This window comes from Hyaena hyaena, unplaced genomic scaffold, assembly GCF_003009895.1.
Source record: "Hyaena hyaena isolate Hyena2069 unplaced genomic scaffold, ASM300989v1 scaffold_396, whole genome shotgun sequence".
Classification (NCBI taxonomy): Eukaryota; Metazoa; Chordata; class Mammalia; order Carnivora; family Hyaenidae; genus Hyaena; species Hyaena hyaena.
In genome coordinates, this window is record NW_024081027.1 from 515036 (window position 1) to 524117 (window position 9082).

The window sequence follows — 9082 nt, forward strand, 5'->3', positions numbered from 1 at the left end:
GGTTAATGGTTTCCTGGGACAGGCGGGGGTCGGGGAAGCAGGGAATGGCCATCAGCTGCTTCATGAGTACAGGGTTTTATTTTGGGGGTGAGAAAAAAGTGCTTATTTTTTTAAAAGTTTATTTATTTTGAGAGAGGTGAGAGGGTGAATCCCCAGCGAGCTCCTTGCTGCCAGCATGGAGCCTGATGTGGGGCTCAAGCTGGCAAACTGGGAGATCATGACCTGAGCCGAAACCAAGAGTCTGACACTTTTTTTTTTTTAATGTTTTTTTTTTTATTTATTTCTAGGAGAGAGAGAGACAGCGTGAGCAGGGGAGGGTCAGAGAGAGAGGGAGTCACAGACTCTGAAACAGGCTCCAGGCTCTGAGCTGGCAGTCAGCACAGCACCCGACGCGGGGCTCGAACCCACGAACTGCGAGATCATGACCTAAGTGAAAGTCGGACGCTTAACCAACTAAGCCACCCAGGCGCCCCCCAAGAGTCTGACACTTAACCGACGGAGGCGCCTGGGTTTAAGTGTTTTTAAAGACGATTTGTTAAATCAATTGTAGGTTCACAGGAAAATTCTGAGGAACACACAGAGGCTTCCCGTACATCTACCTCCTACCCAGGCATAAGCACAGCCCAGGGATACATTTGTTACAACTGCTGGAACCGCGTTGATATATCGCCATGGCTTCAAGTCTGTGAGTTACTTTAAGGTTGACCCCTGGTGGTGGACAGCCTGTGGGTTCCAACAAGCACGGCGATGACCGTGTCCGCCATTATAACATCATATACGGTATTTTCACTGCCCGAAAAGCCCTCTGTGCTCTGCTAATTTGTCCCTCCCTCCTCCCCCCAACTCTGGTCATTTTATTGCCTCCATAGTTTAGCTTGTCCAGAATATCGGGAGTTAGGATCCTACGATCTATGGGCTTTGCAGACTGGCTTCTTTCACTTAGTGATATGCAGTTAAGGTTCCTCCATGTCGTTTCCTGGTGTAACAGCTCACGTCTTTTTAGCGCTAATACCCCACTGTCTGGAGGTCGTACAGTATATGTGTCCGTTTCACCTACATTGTGTTTGCTTCCAACTCTCTGCAAATATGGATAAAGCTGCTATAAAACACCTGAGTGCAGGGTTTTATGTGCACATACGTTTTCAATACCTTTGGGTAAATACCAAGAAGCACGATTGCTGGGTTGTATGGTAAGATGGCTTCGTAGGATATGTTTAGTTTTGTCAGAAATCGCTAAACCGTCTTCCGGAGCGGCTGGACCGTTTTGCCTTCCCACCAGCAGTGAATGGGGTCCCTCTTAACCCCGCGTCCTCACCAGCCCTCTGTGAGGTCAGTGTTCGGATTTTGGCCATTCTAATAGCTGTGCGGTATCTTGTTGTTAAGTGTATTCATTTTTTTGAGAGAGAGACAGAGTGAGCCGGAGACGGGCAGAGAGAGAAGAAGAGAGAGAATCCCAATCAGCACGGCGTCCCAAGGGGCCCAGCGCGTTGCTCAGACCCACAAATCGTGAGATCACGAACTGAGCCGAAATCAGGAGTAGGTCGCTTAACCGACTGAGCCACCCACCCAGGCGCCCTGGTATCTTGTTTTAATTTCCAATTCCCGGTGACAGATGACGTGGAGCATCTTTTCATATGCTTCTTTGCCACGTGGATCTGTTTCAGAATTAGACGGTGGCTGCACAGGCTTGTGGATGTACTAAATGCCACCAAAGTTTACTTTTAAATGTACTATATGCCGGTGAAGTTTAATGTTACGTTACGTGGATTTCATCTCAGTGATCAATCCAAACCATTAAAAGGGAAAAAAAGGTGAAAGATGAATTGGCATATTTGTGTGCTGATGGGAATAATCGGGGTGGGGGGGTTGCCGGGTGGCTCCCCACATGGGCCAGTGCGCTGGTGGCTGCCTGGCTTTGCCTGGGTTCCGGGCACGCTGTTTACTCATGGCGGCAGAGGGGAGGCGGGGCTGGGTGCAGGTGGGCAGGTTGTTGGGGGTGATGACTGCGGGCTGGTTTCTATTTTCTCAGCGATGCGATGCGTTATAGTCTGCCAGGAGGGTGGGGGAATGGTGACCGTATGGAGGAAATGGCAGTGGCCTCGGTGCGCCGACCGCGAGCTGCCTGCAGGTGGCACTCTCTGCCTTTGCCATCCGGCCACGAGGTTCCTTTTCACCACGTGTTCGTCTGGGTTCGTTCGGCCCCTCTTCCCGGTGTTCGTGCGTTTGCTTTGGCCGCCACCCTTCCCTGCTCTCTGTTCCATCCGGGGACCCTCACCTTTGTGTTTTTCTTCTTGTGAAAGATACATAGCGTGGGGTTTGCCGTTCTAATCATTTTTAGGTGCACAGTTCAGTGGCAACACGCGCATTCTCCTTGTGCGACCCTCCCCACCGCCCCCTTCCAGAACTCTCCATGTTGCAAAACAGAGACTGTCCCCGTGAAACACTGACTCTCCCTGCCCCCAGCAGCCCCTGGCTCCCACCATCTATCTACTTTCTATCTCTGAATTAGACTTCTCTAGGGACCTCACAGAAGTGGAATCCTATAGTATTCCCTTTTTGTGCCTGGGTCCTATTCCTCACATTGTGTGTTCAAGATGTGTCCATGACACAGCAGGTGTCAGAATTTCTGGGCTTTGGTTTGAAAGTCGAATTTCTTTTCTTTTCCTTATAGTTTCTTTTTGAGACAGAGACAGAGCATGAACGGGGGAAGGGCAGAGAGAGAGAGAAACCCAGAATCGGAAGCAGGCTCCAGGCTCCGAGCTGTCAGCACAGAGCCTGACGCGGGGCTCGAACCCACGAACCGCGAGATCATGACCTGAGCCAAAGTCGGACGCCCAACCGACTGAGCCACCCAGGCGCCCCAAAAGACTTGTTATATTTCTAATACGTGTAGAAAATAAATTCACTGGGGTGCCTGGGTGGCACAGTCGGTTGGGCATCCGACTTCGGCTCAGGTCATGATCTCGCGGTTGGTGGGTTCGAGGCCCGCGTCAGGCTCTGTGCTGACAGCCAGCTCAGAGCCTGGAGCCTGCTTCCGATTCTGGGTTTCCCTCTCTCTATACTCCTCTCCTGCTCACACTCTGTCTCTCAAAAATAAATAAACATTTTTAAAAAAAGAAATATAACAAGTCTTTTAAATTATGCTTGTGTTTATCTTTAAAAATTGTATGAAATATTTACTCACTTTCAGGAGACAGAGCATGAGCAGGGGAGGGTCAGAGAGATAGGGAGACACAGAATCTGAAACAGGCTCTGGGCTCTGAGCTGTCAGCACAGAGCCGGATGTGGGACTCAAACCCACAAGAACTGTGAGATCACGACTTGAGCCAAAGCCAGCTGCTTAAACGACTGAGCCACCCAGGCACCCCTATGCTCATATTTTTCTTAAGATGGTTTCTTCTTTCTTTAACGCTCTAGCAGATTTGCAAGGGTTCCCAGGTCTGAATTCAGGGAACACACACATGGTGTCGTGGCAAAACCAGGCGTCTGTGTCAGAAACAAGCCTGTCAGCTGACGGATCTAAGTTGTCAGCTGCCTGATTTTCTGCGTTTAACTCCTCTCTGCTTTCTGGGCCAAATCGTCCTTGGTCGTGATACAATCCCCCCCCCCCCACTGTGAGATTTGGCTAGCAGTGTTTTATTTTGGATTTCTGCTTCTAGGGACAGTATTAAAGGTTGGTGTCAATTTTCCTATGTTGGTCCACAGTCTCGCCTGTTTTTGTTTTTAATCGAGGTGAAATTTACATGACAGAATTAACCCCTTGAAAGCAAGCAGCCCAACAACATTTGGTCCACGCACAGCGGTACAGCCACCACCTCTGTTTCCAGAACATTTCCATCACCGCAAAACAGACCCTGTACTCGCTGAGCAGTTACCGCTCTCCCCTCCTCTCCCCTCCCCTCCCCTCCCTTTTCCCTTGGTAACCATCAACCTGCCTTGTGTCTCCATGGTTTGCTCAGCGTGGAGATTTCCTACAAACAGAGCCCTTCAGTGTGTCGCCATCTGTGTCTGGCTTCTTGCGCTGAGTATAATGTTGTTGAGCAGTCTCCGTGCTGTGCTCTCTCTGGTTTGGTTTGTAGTTTACACCATCCTCCAAACCGAAACCAGCTGCTTCCCTCCTCCTGTGCCCTTCGCTATTCTTGGTATCAACTTGCCTAAGATGGGGATTATCTGCTACCTGTAATGCTGATAACTCTGAACCATAGAACCTTCTAGGTCCTGCCCTTCCTGGAGGGGACACCCTTCCTCCATCATTTCCATCTCAGTAACATTTCTGGATCCACTCAAGTGTTCTGATTTTTCTTGGTACAATTTTTGCAAATTTTTGTCTCCCCATAAATGCATTCATTTCATCTTGATTTTCAAATGTATTGGCATATAGTTCTTTAGTTTTGATTTTTTTAAACCACTCACCCCCCCACCCCCACAACCACCAATCTGTTCTTCGCATTTGAATTCAGGGTTTTTTGTTTTGTTTTGTTTTTTGTTTTTTGTTTTGGATTTCATCTGCAAGTGAGGTCTTTCTCTGACTTAGCATGATGCCATCAAGGTCCATCCACATTGCAAATGGCAGAATTTCCTTCTTTTTTGAGGCAAATAGTATCACATGGTATGTACACATTTTCTTTTCTTTTAAAAAAATTTTTTTAGGGGCGCCTGGTGGCTCAGTTGGTTAAGCATCTGACTTCGGCTGAGGTCATGATCTCATGGTTCGTGGGTTCGAGCCCCACATTGGGCTCTGTGCTGACAGCGAGCTCAGAGCTTGGAGCCTGGAGCTGCTTCAGATTCTGTGTCTCCCTTTCTGACCCTCCCCTGCTCATGCTGTTTCTCTCTCTCAAAAATAAATAAAACATTCAAAAAAATTTTTTTAATGTTTGAGAGAGAGACAGAAAGCGAGCAGGGAGGGGCAGAGAGAGAGAGAGAGAGACGGAGACACAGAATCTGAAACAGGCTCCAGGCTCTGAGCTGCCAGCACAGAGCCCGACATGGGGCTCGAACCCACGAACCGTGAGATCACGACCTGAGCCAAAGTCAGATGTTTGACGAGCCACCCAGGCAACCCTGTGCACATATTCTTTATATATTTCCTCATCCACCAAGGGACACTTAGGTTTTTTCCTTGTCTGTTGTGAATAACGCTGCAGTGAATGTGGGGAGGGGGCTTGTAGGTGCCTTTTCAGGACCAGCTTTACTTCCTTTGTATGTATATTCCTGGAAGTGGAGTGTTTCTATTGTTCATCCTGTGGGGACCCCCCTCCTGTTAGCCGACACCCTGTTGGCCTCTGCCATCTGTATTCCCACCAGCAGGTGCACGGGCCTCCCTTTTCTCTACAGCCCGTGAGAGAGGCTATTTCTCATCGTTTTGACCCATAGTTGCGCTTAACCTCCTCCATATATATTTTTAAACTTTCCTCCTTTGCCCCCTGCTCATTCTCTCCAACTGTTTACCTCCTTAGTCTTTCCAAAGAGCCAGGGTTTGGTTTTATTCTTGCATTTTTGTTCCTTTGCCCTCCGCGTGGTTGATTCCGGCTTTAATCTGTGTTATTTCCTTGTTTCCTCGCGTTGAGTTTTCTCTATTGTGCGCTTGCTGGCCCGCTGCCCGGTCACCGCACTGGCGGAGCTCAGCCTCCTGTCATGGGAGTGCCTGGCTGGGCGCCCGTCGCGCGGTTCAGAGGTCCTGGCCAGGCTGACGGTCTCTGAGACCTGGATTGTGAGTCTAGGCTCGGCGTGCATGAGGCCAGACTTCTCAGGGCTGAGGTTTGAAGGTATAGGCACAGGGTAGTGCCTCCGTCAGGAGGGGGTGAAGGTGAAGCCCGTTGAAGAAGGGGGGGCAATCCCGGAAGGCTTCCTGGAGGAGGAGCCTTGCGGGGGGGGGGTGCCAAGAAGTGGGTGAAAGCAGGCCTTGAACGGTGAGCCTTCAGCATCTTGGAGGGGGCTTGTGGGCCCTCCATTCAGGCCCCTCTGAAGAGTGGACCAAAACCTTGTATATAGAATAAAATAGAACAAGTGTAGAGAGAGCGCCCAGACACGCAGCACAGCGTGCCTGAGTCACTAGTGTGCAAAGAAGAGCACATCCAGGCGCCGGCCAGCGAGCGCGGGCACGCAGCGGCCACAAGCCGTGTGCACGGGCCGCGGACAGCCAGGAGACGGAACATGGGATCCAGCGGGTGGACGGACACCCCAAGTGCGGCCTAGCCGGGCGAGGGCGCCGGACCGCCCAGGAACAGGAATGAAGGGGGGCGGGCGGCACCATGAGCCTGGACCGCACGGGGTCACGAGTGTGGCTCCCTTGCTGCGGCGTCTGGAACAGGAAGGCCGATGCGTGATTCCCGGGGGCTCACGGAAGGGGGAGGGGGAGGGAGCCCCAGGGCGTCGGGGCTCCTTAGCGGGGACTGGGTGGAGGCTGTGGCTGCACAACCTTGTAAACGCACTAAATGCCATCGAACCGTTCACTTAAAAAAAAAATTAATGTTTATTTTTGAAGGAGAGAGAGAGAGAGAGGGTGAGCGGGGGAGGGGCGGGGGGGGGGACACAGACTCGGAAACAGGCTCCAGGCTCTGAGCTGTCAGTGCAGAGCCTGACGCGGGGCTCGAACCCACGAACCCTGAGATCATGACCTGAGCCCAAGTCGGATGCTTAACCCACTGAGCCCCCCAGGCGCCCCTGAATCGTTCACTTTAAAATGATTAATTCTGGGGCGCCTAGGGGGCTTAGTGGGTTAAGCGTCCGACTTTCGCTTAGGTCATGATCTCGCGGTTCGTGGGTTCGAGCCCCGTGTCGGGCTCTGTGCTGACTGCCAGCTCAGAGCCTGGAGCCTGTTTCAGTCTGTGACTCCCTCTCTCTCTGACCCTCCCCTGCTCACGCTGTCTCTCTCTCTCTCTCTCTCTCCTAGAAATAAATAAAAATATTAAAAAAAATAAAATGATTAATTCTACGTGACTTTTACCTTGATAAGAAATGTAGATTAAGAGAAGCTTTCCCATCATTTCCATCGACTTGGAATAGGAAAGGACAATCTAGCCACACTCTAGCCCACCCACTGCGCTCTGCCTACTTCCTACTGCGGTCTTTTTGTTGTTGTTGTTTTTTGGTTTTGTTTTCAAGTAATCTCTGTGCCCTACATGGGAGTTGAATTCACAGCCCAGAGATCAAGAATCCCATGCTCCACCGACTGAGCCAGCCAGGCCCTCGCTGCCCCCGCTGCCTCTGTGCAGTTCTTGATACCTTTTTATTGTTTTATGGTGAAACGGCATCTATAAAAAGGTCCATAAAACAAACATTAAGGACACTTATAAAGTGAACGCCTGCTTACACCCACTTTTCAGTTAAAATGCTCATTCTCTCATTTCCCCCTCCCCCCCCCGTATTGTTGTTCCATTGGAATTTTGGCAAATAGGAAAAACAAATATTAATAGAAAAAATAATCACGGCTCTCTCTGATGCCCCAAATTAATTGCTGTTAACATTTTGATATATTTGCTTCCACTGTGTTTTCTGTGTCTTCTTTAATAATCTGCAAGTAACTGGGGCACCTGACTGGCTTCCTCAGGAGAGCATGCGATTCTTGATTTCAGGGCTGTGAGTTTGAGACCCACGTTGGGTGTAGAGATTACTTAAAAATAAAATCTCGGGGCGCCTGGGTGGCTTAGTCGGTTGAGCGTCCGACTTTCGCTTAGGTCATGATCTCGCGGTTCATGGGTTCGAGCCCCGCGTCCGGCTCTGTGCTGACTGCCAGCTCAGAGCTTGGAGCCTATTTCGGAGTCTGTGTCTCCCTCTCTCTCTGACCCTCCCCTGCTCACGCTGTCTCTCTCTCTCCTAGAAATAAATAAAAATATTTAAAAAAAAATAAAATAAAAATAAAAATAAAATCTCAGGGACACCTGAGGGGCTTAGGTGGTTAAGCGTCCGACTTCCGCTTAGGTCATGATCTCCCCGTTCGTGGGTTTGAGCCCCGCGTCAGGCTCTGTGCTGACAGTTCAGAGCCTGGAGGCTGCTTTGGATTCTCTGTGTCTCCCTCTCTCCCTGCCCCTCCCCTGCTCATGGTCTGTCTCTTTCTGTCTCTCAAAAGTAAATAAATGTATTGAGAGTATCCACAGTAAGATATTTATGTAAGAAAGGCAAAGAAAAATAAAGAGGAAATAAACTAAAAAAAGGTAAAGAAATGTAAAAAAAAATTTTTTTAAATAAATAAATACATCCTTAAAAGGTAGGCATTGTGCATTGTCATGAAACTATCTTCTGGTCTCCATTCTCCATCACTCCCCACTATGTAGCCTTTTAGTCTATGTTAAAAAGTATATATATTTATTTATATCTAAAACTATAGGTATAAATCCATAATTTGTATTTTTATGTAGACTGTGTCATCCTGTATGTATTTTTACAAATTGCTTTCCTTTACTCAACAGTGTGTTTTGGAGATGCCTGGGGGGCGCAGTTGGTTAAACATCCGACCTCAGCTCAGGTCATGATCTCCCTGTTTGTGAGTTCGAGCCTGGCATTGGACTCATTGCGCGGCGGCGAGCAGGAAAAAGGAAAATCACCCAAAAGGCTAATAATGGGGAAATGTAGTAGCAAAATGCTCGTGATTCTATGCGTACCTCACTGCGAATTACAGTCGTCTTCTCAGCCTGAGGAAACACCAAAAACATACTGTTGTATGTTTTGTTTATTGTTTTCTTTTGTTTTAATGTTTCTTCTTACTAAAAAAATTTTTTAATGTTATTTTTTTGAGAGAGAGACAGAGACAGCATGAGCAGGGGAGGGGCAGAGAGAGAGGGGGAGACACAGAATCTGAAGCAGCTCCAGGCTCTGAGCTGTCAGCACAGAGCCCAACGCGGGGCTTGAGCCCACGAACGTGAGATCACGACCTGAGCTGAAGTTGGAGGCTTAACCCACATAGCCACCCAGGCACCCCTGTTTATTTTTATTTTTGAGAGAGAGAGAGTGTGAGCAGGGGAGGGGCAGAGGGGGCGGGTGCAGACAGAGGATCTGGAACTGTTTTAGTACCTAGTGGCCCTCAAACATGACTTATCTCTATCTCCACTCCACACCCGGCTCCCCAGGAAAATATTCCCCTACA

General features: G+C 49.2%; 1 long non-coding RNA gene across 1 annotated transcript in view; it reads left to right on the top strand.

Annotated features, from left to right (window-relative positions):
• Positions 1 to 628, top strand: part of LOC120244830 — an 8005-nt gene extending 7377 nt beyond the window's left edge. The window contains exon 3 of the long non-coding RNA XR_005531651.1: positions 551 to 628. This is a non-coding gene — a long non-coding RNA (uncharacterized LOC120244830). The remainder of the gene's footprint in view (positions 1 to 550) is intronic.
• The last annotated feature ends 8454 nt before the right edge of the window (positions 629 to 9082 follow it).